The 14,278-nt window shown below is 40.2% G+C and overlaps 1 pseudogene; it reads left to right on the top strand.

The window, feature by feature from the left end:
* Positions 1–930: 930 nt before the first annotated feature.
* Positions 931–1,051, top strand: LOC134967073 (5S ribosomal RNA; annotated as a pseudogene).
* Positions 1,052–14,278: the final 13,227 nt, after the last annotated feature.

Genomic DNA, 14,278 nt, shown 5'->3' with positions numbered 1-14,278 from the left:
CCGCAACCAGCCGATCTCGGCCAAGTTCGTCGCCAAGGGAACCAGCCTAACAGGAAGTACAGTGCGGCCGGAGTACGGCAGCGGGCAGAACGCGGGCAGACGCGGCCAGCACCTTCCCTACACCAAGGTCTCCCTCATCATACAAGTAGGACAAAACTTAATGAATTTACACCTGGATGAGGTAATATACGTGATACATGCACCTTTATTGCACGGAAAAATCTTATCCACGTGGTACATAGACTATTTAACTATATGCACAAGTGACAGTCATTTATCACCAGCAAGTGAATAAGTGCTATTTTTAGTGTGGTCCATATTTCTATCAAAACAGCGGATGTAGATACATCTACTAATTTTTGGACCTTGTCAAACACACAAACGCCTTCTCTTTTTGCACTGCAGAAATCCATATTTTTCTTAACATCAGCTGATGATATATATATATCATACGGAATATAATCTGTTTTATTATTTTCCTATTGTTTGAAAATAATTTATGACGGGGCATTAGAGCTGAAGGTTTCACTGCTTATGTTATTTTTTGCACAATCCATAGTGTATTCTCATACATCCATTTGTGTTATGGAGACCAAATTTGGAGGTTTCCCTCTCTGCACAGTCAAAAGAATATTATAATTTAAAAATATTATTACCTGATATTTATATGAGATAACTGTGCAGCATAGATGTTTTTTCTACTTGTACTGCGACTGCTTAAACCGTGAAAATTTAGATGTGTATCTGAATTTTGTGTTATACGTTACCATCTGTGAAAAAAATTTTGATATCTTATTTTCACAAAAAAAAATTTTGATATCTTATTTTCACACCAAATCAGCTGTTTCGATACCTGTGGTTCACATAATAACGCAAATCGGCTCTTATCTGTGCCCAATTAGGACACAGTGTGACAAGGGTGAGCATAAGGTCTGCGGTCATACCCCGCTGGAGATGCCCAATCTCATCTGATCTTGGAAGCCAAGCAGTGGAGGGCCGGTTTAAGTACTTGGATGAGAGACCACCAAGGAACACCCTGGTACTGCAAATATTTGCCACCCACTTGTCACTAATATAGAGCATTGTCTTACATCTCGGTTATGACCTATGATTCAACCACCTGCTAGGATTCAATTCCCATTTGGGATATATAGCAGTTTTCAAATGATGGTCATATATATATACACTGAATGAGCAACTTTTTTGACCACAGGTCGTCCTACAGTTGGAGTGTGTTTGTCCACAAAATTACAGATATACCCATCTCGGCCTATATTAGGTATATGCACCTTGCAATTTATATATTACTTTCTATATTTTCGCAATGTCACTATTTAACAAATATTGGCGCTCATTGAACTCCTCAATAATTAATTTTAATGAGAATTATTAAAGTATTTCATTTTAGTTAGCTATTGTGACATCCAGTCATAGAACATTATCTGTATATGAGTGCTTCCCAACAAGAGTCTTCTTTTTTTCTTTTTTTCTATGTTTACAAAATGGTTTGCGACAGTTTTTCTAGGAAAAGACTGTAATGTAGCATTTCATGTGCAGATACAGCCGCAGTCACACACAGAATATAGGCATGCTGTATATAATTTTACTCAGCATAAGCTGTTTGTGTGGCATATTCCTATTGTTTTAAATAAGATGCATTTTAGTGGAAAGGTTACACGGAAAGACACTCGGCGCTATGAGTCATGCCATGGAATGGCGCGACTAGAAGGGCTATTTACCATGCAGGGAGGCTAGATGTAAGTGGACACTTCTTTATCTCCTGCACTTCTGTAAGCAAGTAATCTAACTTGTGTACAAGTCCCAGTTACAGTAAGCTCACACTAGAGGACTTTGGGGCTGATGTATTAACCTGGAGAAGGCATAAGGAAGTGATAAACCAGTGATATGTGCAAGGTGATAAAGACACCAGCCAATCAGCTCCAATATGTAAATTAACAGTTAAGATCTGATTGGCTGGTGCCTTTATCACCTTGCACATATCACTGGTTTATCACTTCCTTATGCCTTCTCCAGGTTAATACATTTGCCCCTTTATTAGCTCAGTACTGTGTTCATATTTCTCTGTCTCTGATTATTCCAGTATTTCCCTGCACATTAATACAAGCTATTCCAGTTCCTGTCTGTTACTCAGTTCCCAGTTCAGTTCAACCTCGCAGCACTTAGACTTTCTCAGCAATTCTGATCCTAGTTTAGCTTTACCTGATCCATTACACCACTATACCCAGCAATACCCAGCATCAAGCTAATCTGGTTCCAGCCTGGGTTTTGCCCATTGCGTTCTCAGTCCAGTATTCTAGGAAGCCGGTTTCAGTCTGGTCAAAGTAATCTCTCCATTTTCCAATGTATACCTGCTGCTGTACTAGGAATCCAGGCAGAGGACTGTAACCAGCGTGCTGGGCACAACTTAGTCAACACTTCCTTGTCTGGATACCTGCGCCTCTGCACTGGGATAAGTCAACTCCTGGTACAGTAAAGTCCATATTTCCATCCAAGAACTGTGACATAGAGGATAGTATATTGTTCTGCATATTTTACTCTCTAATCAAGAAAAAGAGAAGTAAAAAAGTAACAGCAATAAGACTTGAATACTACAGAGAAGCCTTGCCAAGGCCTAGTAAATTAACCATATATTTATAATCTCTGGATTTGCTATTATCATGAAGTGTTCAAGTTATTTCTGATACCCCTTGGTGTGCTGGGAGAAACTATTTATTTTTCTAGTTTAGAATAACACCTCCCTTTCAGTGGCGCACCCAGGGGGGGTTTCCGAGTACCCAGAAACCCCCCTCCACTTAATTTTTTTTTTTTTTAAGCTGCATGAGTATTATTAATGACTGTCTAGCGTCCTCTGCAGCCTGCAGTCTTCCTGGTGGCACTTGCAAGTGCAATAAAAGTTTACTTTATTTTAATTACAGTACATATATATCCATGTGCATACATATATACACATGTATATACATACATACATATAAACACACACATATTATATATATACATGTGTATATATATATATGTACTGTATGTGTGTGTACATATATATATATATATATATATATATGTATGCATGTTTAATATGCTATGTGTGTGTGTGTGTGTGTGTGTGTGTGTGTGTGTGTGTGTGTGTATGTGTGTGTATATATATACATGGCCAATTCACTAACTAAACCCCCATCATTTTGGTGAGTGCTGTACTTTTTGTTTCTATATTTTTGAGTAGGTGGCCATGGGCTACATGCACCCCACCCTATTAGTGGCGAGTGCGGATACTGCACCCCACTTCTGGGGTGGCGAGTGCTGTGGTTTTCTATATGCTGGTATATTTTAGGGTTAATCCCTGGTTAACTCATTAACTGTGGCCACAAACTTTGTTCATGCACCCCAATTATCTTAAACCTGTGTCAGCTGCCCTTTAGTAAATGATTAGCCAGTGTCAGGTGACTAGTGTACCTTTTAAAAGCCATGCAGTTCATGGCAGGTACACCTTACACCAAGTGGGCATTTTTGCAGTTATATTATGTGATACAGTTGCCAGGTTTTAATTTTGATGATTTGGTGATAGTGTAGGACCTGCAAGAAGATGGGGTACCTTGGAGCGGTATGCAGGCTTCCGTGCATTGGCCAATTCACTAACTAACCCCCATCATTTTGGTGAGTGCTGTACTTTTTGTTTCTATATTTTTGAGTAGGTGGCCACGGGCTACATGCACCCCACCCTATTAGTGGCGAGTACTGATACTGCACCCCACTTCTGTGGTGGCGAGTGATGTGGTTTTTTATTTGCTGGTATATATATATGTGTAGATAGATAGATAGATAGATAGATATATATATATACACACACACAGACACACTAGTTTTACGGACCCAGCATATACTGGTTCACCTCAGTCCCCACCCCCGTGATTGGCTCCGCCCAGTTCTGGAAACCCCCCATGCAAATCCTGCATTTGCCACTGCCTTTAATGCACCTTAAAAGTATTACTAAATTGCTTGAGCAGCTTCCATTTTATATTCCTAGTTTTCTCTCTACTGTGCATCATGTACAGTATATGGTTGTGCAAGAACTATTGGTTGCAAAGGAGCTTTCAAAAGTATAGAGCTATCAAGTCACCAAGTAAAGTGACTCTTATTATGTAGAAAGAAGGAGGATCTGACAAGACAACTGATGCTATATTATTCCTTTACAGGCAGTGAGTTATTACTTTTATTTAAAGGAGATCTGTTTGAGAATATCCCTTATAGGATAGGGTGTGAAATGTTTGGTTAAGATATTGTATTATTGTCCATCTAAGTGGCTCACAAATTATTTACCCTAGATGTTTCCGCTTTACTATCCATGGTGGGATTCTGCCAGTGATAACAATACCTTTTGGCACAAAGGATACAGAATCTTTCTGAATAACTTTTAAAGAAATTATATTTGGCTATAGTTGAAAGCATAAATCAGAACCAAGGTAAATACATTAGAGATGTTAAAGAAGAAGATATTAAGTAGTTTACCAGGTGCACTGTGACTCAAACAATTTCTATTATAAGTGTATCACTTGAGGGACCTGCAGAAGCAGCTCAGATGTCTGATCACTCAACACTCTCAGATGACCCTGTATGTTATAGGGAAGTGGTCCAGGCAATGGGTTCATATATTGGTAATTGTTATATCTTACCCTGATCATGTTTATAATCAGTTGGCTCATCATTAATGTCATGATTTACAGCCTATCAGGCCTTGATATCATCTCATTCATTGTTTGTCCTTTATAATAGTTCATATATTTTATGTTCCATGTCTTTTTATGAAACTCTGCATCTTTGCCATTTTATATTTTGTGACAACTGTTATCTGTATCTCCTGATTGCCTTGCTTAATAAAAATAATTAAAAAAGGTTTATCACTTTATTGGTATGCATTCAAATATCTCATTATTTCATTTTAAAACAGTGAAATCTAAAATAAAGGATAGTGAGAAAAGAAAAAGTCTGTATAATATAAAATTATCCAAAATTAACTGTTATCTACAGTATTTGTCATTTTTTAAATCAATTCTATGCGAGCACAGCGGCTGTTATATTTCACAAAGTATCTTGTTGCTTTTATATTCTATATTATATATAGGGCCATATACCTATTACTGTTCTTCAGTTTGCATAAGGGGTAACAATTTTTTCAATTGGTTCTGGTGTGACAGATTCATACACAAACTCTTATAGTTGGGCTATCAATAATGTGATATGTTACTAAAAATGTTGCCACTTATCGTGACTTAAAAAAAAAAATATCTGAAATATGTATCATTATTTCTTTAACGTCCTACTGGATACTGGGGAATGTACTTTAGTACCATGGGGTACAGATCGGGTCCATTGGAGACTGGCACTTTAAGAATGAATTAGTGTGTGCTGGCTCCTCCCCTCTATGCCCCTCCTGGCAGACAGTTTAGAAAATATGCTCAAGGAGCCTGGTGCATATTTCTGGAGCTCCAGAGAGTTTTCTTCAGAATTTGATTTAGTTTATTTTCTTTTCAGGCAGTACTGGTTGGCAACCAGTCTGCCTGCATCGTGAGACTTGGGGGGGGGGGGGGGGCAAAATAACTTAATATAGAGTTAATGGTTCGTATCCCCGTTGATAGGACAGTAAGCTCCCGAGGGGCTGTTTCTAAAACTCCCAGAGTGTGAGCCCACACTGGAAGCATTTCGCCACCCCTAACAGATGCCAAGGACAGATTTGGTGAGGTGAGTGTTACACCGTAGTCCTGGTTAGCGAGTCCCCGTTGACAATGGTGGCACAAGGACCCTGGCCTCTGCCGCTTCTCAAGAACCTCCTTCAGCAAGGACCGCTTGTTTATCCAGACTAAAAGTGGCTACATTTGATGGCTTGGAGGTTGATAGGGAAATTCTGGATAGAAAAGGAATCCCCTCCACGGTTATTTTTACTATGGTCCAGGCCAGGAAGGTGGTTACGTCAAAACATTACCACTGTATTTGGAAAAGATATGTTTCTTTGTGTGAGTGTAGGAAATGTTCTCCTGTGGAGTATTGACTGGGTCTTTTCCTAATCTTCCTAAAAGCAGATATGGACATGGGCCTATGATTGGGCTCAATCAAAGTCCAGATTTTGGCTCTCTCCATCTTCTTCTGGAAACAGGTTGCTGTTGTGCCGGAAGTACAGACATTCCTGAAGGGGGTTCTTCAAATTCAACCACCCTTCGTACCTCCCACGGCACTGTGGGATTTTAATGTGGTCTTGACCTTTCTCCTTTCAGACTGTTTTTTAACCCTTACATAGGGTGGACTTGAAATATCTCACTTGGAAGACTGTCATGTTGCTAGCATTAGCCTCTGCAAGACGCGTGTCAGAATTGGGGGCCTTATCATGTAAGAGCCCGTATTTGATATTTCACAAGGATAGGGCTGAACTCAGGACTCGTCCGCAGGTTTTGTCAAAAGTGGTGTCAGCTTTTCATGTTAATCAACCTATACTTTTTCCAGTAATGGCTGATACATTAGTCGCTCCAAAGTCCCTGGACGTTGTGAGCTTTGAAGGTTTACGTCAAGAGGATGCTCATCACAAGAAATTGGACACGCTTTTTGTCCTTTATGGCGCTACCAAAATTGGTCATCCTGCTTCTAAGCAGTCAATTGATCATTGGCTCAGGCTGACCATTCAACAAGCCTATTCTTCGGCAGCATTGCTGCTGCTGAGTTGTATCCAGGCCTACTCCACAATGTTGACGGGTTCTTCCTGGGCAGCTGGCCGGGGTGTTTTGGACCTACAGTTGTGCCATGCAGCTACCTGGTCAGGGTCGAACATATTTGTTAAAGATCTATAGGTTCGACACCTTGGCCAGTGATGACATTCAGTTTGGTCAGGTGGTTTTGCAGGGGACTCAGCACTCTCCAACCCATTCTGGGAGCTTTGGGACTTCCACACAGTACTAAAGTACATTCCCAAGTATACACTAGGTCTTTAGAGAAAATAGGAATTTAATACCTACCGGTAATGCCTTTTGTCATAGTTCATAGTGGATACTGGGTACCCACCTCAGTGCTTTGAATTACTGCTTACAAAGTTGTAAGTGTTCTTGGTTAGGTCTGCTGTTGCTGTCCCTGTTCCATGTTGGGTTAGCATTGCTATCCTTGTTCTTATTAGCTTTGCTATCCTCTGTCCTGGTTACCTCTGCTACCTGATACTGCTGTGTGTATGTTTGTTACCTCACCAGTATGTTACGTGTTATCCTTCTCTCATAGTATGTCCATCTCCTTGGGCACAGTTTCCTAGACTGAGTCTGCTAGGAAGGGGATAGAGGGGAGGAGCTAGCACACACTAATTCATTCATAAAGTGCCAGGCTCCAATGGACCCGTTCTATACCCCACAGTACTATAGTACATTCCCAGTAACAACTACTGACTACGAGAAAAGGAATTACCGGTAGGTACTAAAAATTCATAATTTTTTATCCAAAAATTTTTATTATGATAAAAGCCCAAAAATTAGATATTATAGCAATCTCATTTTTGGTGGTTTTATCGCATTTAAAAATAAATAAATGAAGTGCTCATGCTCTGTTTCAGAGCTGGAGAAAAGGCTAGCTATTTTACTAGGAGACACTAAGAAAACAATGAAAGGAGAGGGAACTTATAATAAGACAATTTCATTAGTTATGACTGATAAAGAACATCATGTTAATAAGATGAAATTCCTCTTGCATTTATTAGTGTTTGCTGTTTACTTCCAACAAAAATTTTGAGGATTACAAACAATAAAAGAAATATACATATACACACACACACATGCGCACACATACGCACACACATATATTAGAGAGAGAGAGATTTATTAGTATACATATAGTAAATATAAGTACATAATTAAACTGGTTCAACATGTATATGTATAATTAAAAAAATGTAAGCATATACTTTTGGTAAAAAAAACACAGTTTACAGGTGTAACTATAAGAAAAATCAAGGCCTATCGTAAAACTCACCAGTCAAAATTGGCAGAAAATAGTTCTGAAAAGTTTCAGACAATTTAAACAAAAAAACAATGATACATAAGGTTCCCATTCATTTTCAATAGAAGTTGGAAAGTTCGGGAAAAAAGCAAATAAAGTAAAATTTAGCGAAAAAACCGGATCAATAAAATAAAATAATTGACATACATACAGACGATATTTATAAAACCTGAAAAGTATTGAAAAGTAAAAATGTATCTCTGTTAGGAAATGAGCAATGGAACTCTGGAGATCGGGTGGCTACTGGGGAGTTCCAGAACTCACGGGTGGAGCTGCGGCTGGATTAGTTGCAGTTACACCAACTCTACCCCTAACTCCATTACTCCTCCCAGTGGTCAGATGGTGCCTGCAGATTGTGCCTGCATATTGGATTGTTCTGCTTATAGCAGGCGTGTTTGAATTGTTGAATTAGGTCTGCCCGGACTCTGATGCCCCCAGGTCTTATAAGGTGACAAGGCACTAACTGAGACTGCAAGAGAGTAAGGAGAAAACTAGCTACGGCTAACAAGACAAAAAAATATGAGAAATTAATAAACAAGTATGTGCGGCACTGCCGCCAGAACCCAAGCACAAAAACAAAGGCAAGCAGGAAGACTCACAAAATACAACACAGTGATTACCAGAGGAGAAAACCAAAGTATAGCAGCCTAGCCGCCTAAAGTGACCCCATCGCAAAATAACAAAAGAGCAGTATGGAAACCACCGCAGAAATTGTACAAGGAAAAGATAATAAAGAACCACCTCTGATACAGGATGTGGTTGAACCACAGACTCATGGTACCACGAGGGACATATACATGCACCACCAGAGCTCAGAGGAGTTCCAAAGGCTGGCCAATAGGACTGGAAACTGAACTGGACACCTGGATGGACACGATCCAAACAGAAGCTGGGACCAGAGTACCAGGAACAACAGAATGGAACCAGGAACTGCTGGCAGAGACCAGGAACCACCAGAGGCAGGCTTGCAGGAAGCTCTCACCGTTGGGGCTGCACTGCCTTAGTTCCCATAAAAATGCCCAAAGAGCCAATCAAGGGAGCCTCATGCAGCTCAACCCTCCGGTCCCTAATAGAACCACTTAGTAACAGCTGGGACTGAGAGCGGCTACCTGGTGTCCATGCTTGCCGCCATTGCCTAGCGATGGCCTCTGCCTGATTGACAGGCAGAGGCGGTCGCTGGGCGGGAGGGTGCTGGACAGTTGCATTAAGCCACCATTTAGGGGGCGCAGTCTAGCCAACGCAGGTGTGGCCGGACCGTTGGGGGGGGGCGGGCTGCGGTGGCTGCGTGATATCACACACAGCCGCTGCGACCCGTGCAGTGGAGTGGTTCTCCCGGTCAGCCGCAGGAGCTGTGTTGGCCGGGAGTTACTCCTCAAATGCAAAAGCATTGCCGTTGTGTGATGCTTTTGCATTTCTGTGGGGTGGGCCGGCTCTGACATGCAGGGCGGACTAGCCCTGTGCTGGGCGTCCCCCCGCATGTCTGAGTGCCTGAGCATAGCTGTGCTAAATTTAGCACAGCTACGATCAACGTGGAATGTCTCATTCCTTTATCCTCTTGTCCTCAGTCAGGGTGTCATTTATGTCCTCATTTTCCTCTAGCTAATACCTTTTACTGATATTTAATCACAGGTGTTGTTTTTGAGAATTATGACCATACTGTAATTATCAACCTCATAATTTCACACCCAAGTTAAGTTTTGTATTTTTAGAGACACTTTCCTTATACAATCATGCCACCTAGTGCTCTGATCTGGGTAAAACCCGTCTGGAACATAATATAGGCATTTACCTGAATGGTTATTAAACAAGGCCCCTTTTCAAACTGTGTTAACTTAATGTGTTTCCATTGAGGTTTTCAAGTTTCTAAAAAATGATTATTAGCAGTCATACTTTGCCACCTAGTGGTGTTAAGCTAATATTGTATGCATATAATTATTCTGGTTTAATCATAAGACTGTGAATGACTTGGGATATATTTTAGTAGTCTGCCAACACACATTCCTTGGTAACATATTCTGCTAATATACAATGGACCACATAGTGATTAATGTATATTGGTAATTCACAAGTAATTTGTTATCTAGTTTGTCACAACAGCTGTGAATCACAAACATTAATGGGTCACTAACTTGATCCTACTACCATGTAATACTCTTTGAAGTTTTCTGGGGGTGCGCTTAATTTCTGGCCCACACTGTAAGCTTACACTATGCACAAATTTTTAGACAGGTCTCAAACATCCAACATGAAAAATAAAAACAAGGTCAAGAATACCCAGGCCATAAGCTCTACCAAACATAACTCAGTTGCTTCTTCCACATCCATCACACTCTCAGAAAGCCCCCCTTTTGGAGCAATGGGTGAATCTTCTAGTTTGCTAAATCTAGCACAAACCACACAAATAGAACAAAAACTTGATGATATCCAAGCCTCTATTAATGTCATCCTAACACACTTAGAAGCTAAAACAAAACACTTGGTTGAGGTTGACCAACGCTCCAGCGATAATGAGGAGATTGAAAGAACTCACTGTATAGATCCCGACAGGGAAACAGATTTGAGACCCAGGCCAGTCATAGCAAAATTTTTGAATTATAGGGACAAATGAAATGTCCTAATGGCCTATCGCAGACACCGTACCCTCCAGGTACGTGACTTTAAAATCTTGATTTCTCCAACTCTGTCACTCAAAGACGTAGAGAATTTACCCCTTTCTGCAAAAAACTTTTTCAGAATAACATTAGGTTTGCCCTCCTGTACCCTGCCAAACTCAGAGTATCTGCTGACAAAGTGTAGCAAAACACACTTGTTTGAGGACCCCATTCAGGCCAGAGATTACTTCAAAATCACTCAACCTACCCAGGCTAATAACCCGCCCACAAATGGATGAATATTTATGATGCTATAAGTTGCTAATGTTAATGATGCCATAATAATGATTGGTTCTTGTGAGGTTTCGGTTGCCTCACCTTCCAGTAATGGGTAATGCAACAAACCCACTTGGAAAGACGCAATATTAGACTTAATACTTACAAATAGAGACAGAATATCGGACATAAAAGTGGGTGAAAACCTGTGATCCAGTGATCATCAAGCAGTATGGTTCAGCATAAAGACAGAGACTGACTCATCCCATACAAAAACAAAGGTGTTGGATTTTTGAAAGGCTGATTTTGTAGGGATAAGAAAATGTGTAAGCGATTCTTTGGCAGAGTGGACGAACTTGGAAGCAGTGCAGGAGAGTTGGGAAACATTAAAATGTGCAATATTAAAAGCAACAGACCTTTGTATAAAAAGTGTTAGGAAAAACAAAAGGAAAAGGAAGCCAGTGTGGTTTGCAAGAGAAGTAGCAAATATTGGGAAAGCAAAAAAAGATGGCTTTTAGGAAATATAAGCAGACACAAAATAATGAAGACAAAGAGATATATCTTGTTAGACAGAAGGAGACTAAGAAGGTAATCAGATGTGCAAAGGCACAAGCAGAGGAGGAAATGGCCCAGTCAGTGAGTAAAGGAGGCAAAACTTTTTTAGGTATATAAGCAAAAGGATAAAAACAAAAGGCGGAATAACAAAACTAAAGACAGACACTGGGAGTCTTGTTGAGGGAGACCATTTCATAGCAGATCATCTTAATAATTATTTTTGCTCAGTATTTACTACTGAAAGAGAGGGGGAGGGGCCACAGTTATCTTGCAGAGATATTCAGGAAAATTAAACAAGTACATTTACAGAGGAGAGGGTCCTAACAGAACTCTCAAAGCTGAAGTGGACAAATCTATGGGGCCAGATGGGATACATCCAAGGATACTAAAATAACTTAAAGAGGTGCTGGTAGCACCATTGACAGAATTATTCAACCAGTCATTAGCTACAGGAGTAATTCCAGAGGACTGGAAAAGAGCAAACGTAGTCCCACTGCACAAAAGTGGAAGCAAGGATGATGTAAACAACTACAGACCAGTGAGTCTTACATCAGTAGTAGGGAAATTGATGGAAACACTCTTAAAAAAAAGAGTTGTAGATTATCTCAAATCTGGCAATTTGCAGGATCCCAAACAGCATGGATTCACTGGGGGGAGATCATGTCAAACAAATCTTATTGACTTTTTTGACTGTGTGACTAAAGTGATGGATAAAGGTGGAGCCATGGATATAGCTTATCTAGACTTTAGTAAGGCTTTTGACACTGTTCCACATCGCAGACTGCTAAATAAACTTGAAAGTTTGGGATTGGATATTAGGATTATTGAATGGATAAGATCTTGGTTGAAGGATAGAAAACAGAGAGTTGTGGTAAATGGAGTGCATTCACAGGAGGAATATGTTGCCAGTAGAGTACCCCAGGGATCTGTACTTGGACCAGTGCTTTTTAATATCTTTATTGGTGACATTGCAAATGGCATTAAAGGGAAATTAGGCCTTTTTGCAAATGACACAAAGGTATGCAAAAGGGTAGACACACCAGGTGGGGTAAAACAAATGATTGAGGATCTAGGTAGACTACAGGGATTGTCAAGAGTGTGGCAATTACAGTTTAATGCCAAAAAATGCAAAATCATGCACTTGGGTCTCAGAACTCCAAAGGCTAAATATAGTATTAATGGCACTATACTGGAAACCCTCTTCCCTCATGTGCTTACCCTTTTCTAACTTTAATAATCTTCAGCTGCACCAAATCCAGCAGTCTTCTGCCACCTGATACTTATTACAGTGTCATCTGCTGATGTAGCTATGTTTACTTACCCTGTACTTGTCCTATATTGTCGTCAACTGTAAGTTGCTGTTTTCCTGTTTGATTATTTGTTTATGTACTCCGTAATTGGGCGCTGCGGAACCCTTGTGGCGCCATATAAATAAAGGATAATAATAATAATAATAATACTGAGGAGGAAAGGGATCTAGGAGTCACTATTTCAGGTGATTTAAAGGCAGGTAAGCAATGTAACAAAGCAAAGAGGAAGGCTAGTCAGATGCTTGGCTGCATAGGGAGAGGAATCAGCAGCAGAAAGAAAGAAGTAATAATGCCAGTGTATAGGTCATTGGTACGGCCTCATCTAGAATACTGTGTTCAATTCTGGAGGCCATATCTTCAAAAGGATATTAATACATTAGAAACTGTACAAAGAAGGGCTACTAAAATGGTGCATGGCATACATCACAAAACATACCCAGAAAGACTAAGAAATCTCAATATGTACAGTTTGGAGCAGAGAAGAGAAAGGGGGGAATGATAGAACCTTTCAAATATATCAAGGGTTTTAACAAAGTCCAGGAGGGAAACATACTCCAAATGAAGAGAGGCAATAGGACACGAGGACGTGCACTGAGACTGGAGGGGGGGAGGTTCAGGAGAAATTTGTGGAAAAATTATTTCACAGAAAGGGTATTGGACAAGTGGAATAGCCTCCCATCAGAGGTGGTAGAGGCTAAGACAGTAGAGCAATGTAAACATGCATGGGATAGACATAAGGATATCCTTACAAATAAATAAGGATCAAATAAGGTTAGAGATAAACATAATGTAAAAAAAGGGGCAGACTAGACGGGCCAAGTGGTTCTTATCTGCCAACAAATTCTATGTTTCTATGTAATACTGTTAATGCTATTGTTGATTTGGTTATTCTCCTTCTTCTCTTTCCCCCTCTTTCTTTTTTCTACTTCTCCAAGCCATGCATGTCCAGGTCTTGGTCTCAATCTTGCATGTTGATCTTCACGTGCTCTGCTGGCTGGGACAGAGCAAGTGAATCCTATTTTCAATTCATGCTTTGCACAATTTCCACTAGGAAGGGTATAAGATGACACAAACACAAGCACCCTCTATAAAAATCCCACAGGTCACCTCAAACTCGTTTAGGTTCTTATCATGGAACATTGCGGGTCTGAATTCTGCCATTAAAAAGTAAAGATGTGCACCGGAAATTTTTCGGGTTTTGTGTTTTGGTTTTGGATTCGGTTCCGCGGCCGTGTTTTGGATTCGGACGCGTTTTGGCAAAACCTCCCTGAAAATTTTTTGTCGGATTCGGGTGGGTTTTGGATTTGGGCGTTTTTTTTTCAAAAACCCCTCAAAAACAGCTTAAATCATAGAATTTGGGGGTCATTTTGATCCCATAGTAATAATTAACCTCAATAACCATAATTTCCACTCTTTCCAGTCTATTCTGAACACCTCACACCTCACAATATTATTTTTAGTCCTAAAATTTGCACCGAGGTCGCTGGATGACTAAGCTAAGCGACCCAAGTG

Source organism: Pseudophryne corroboree, chromosome 10 (genome assembly GCF_028390025.1).
Source record: "Pseudophryne corroboree isolate aPseCor3 chromosome 10, aPseCor3.hap2, whole genome shotgun sequence".
Taxonomy (NCBI): domain Eukaryota; kingdom Metazoa; phylum Chordata; class Amphibia; order Anura; family Myobatrachidae; genus Pseudophryne; species Pseudophryne corroboree.
This window is presented reverse-complemented; position numbering and strand designations above follow the sequence as displayed.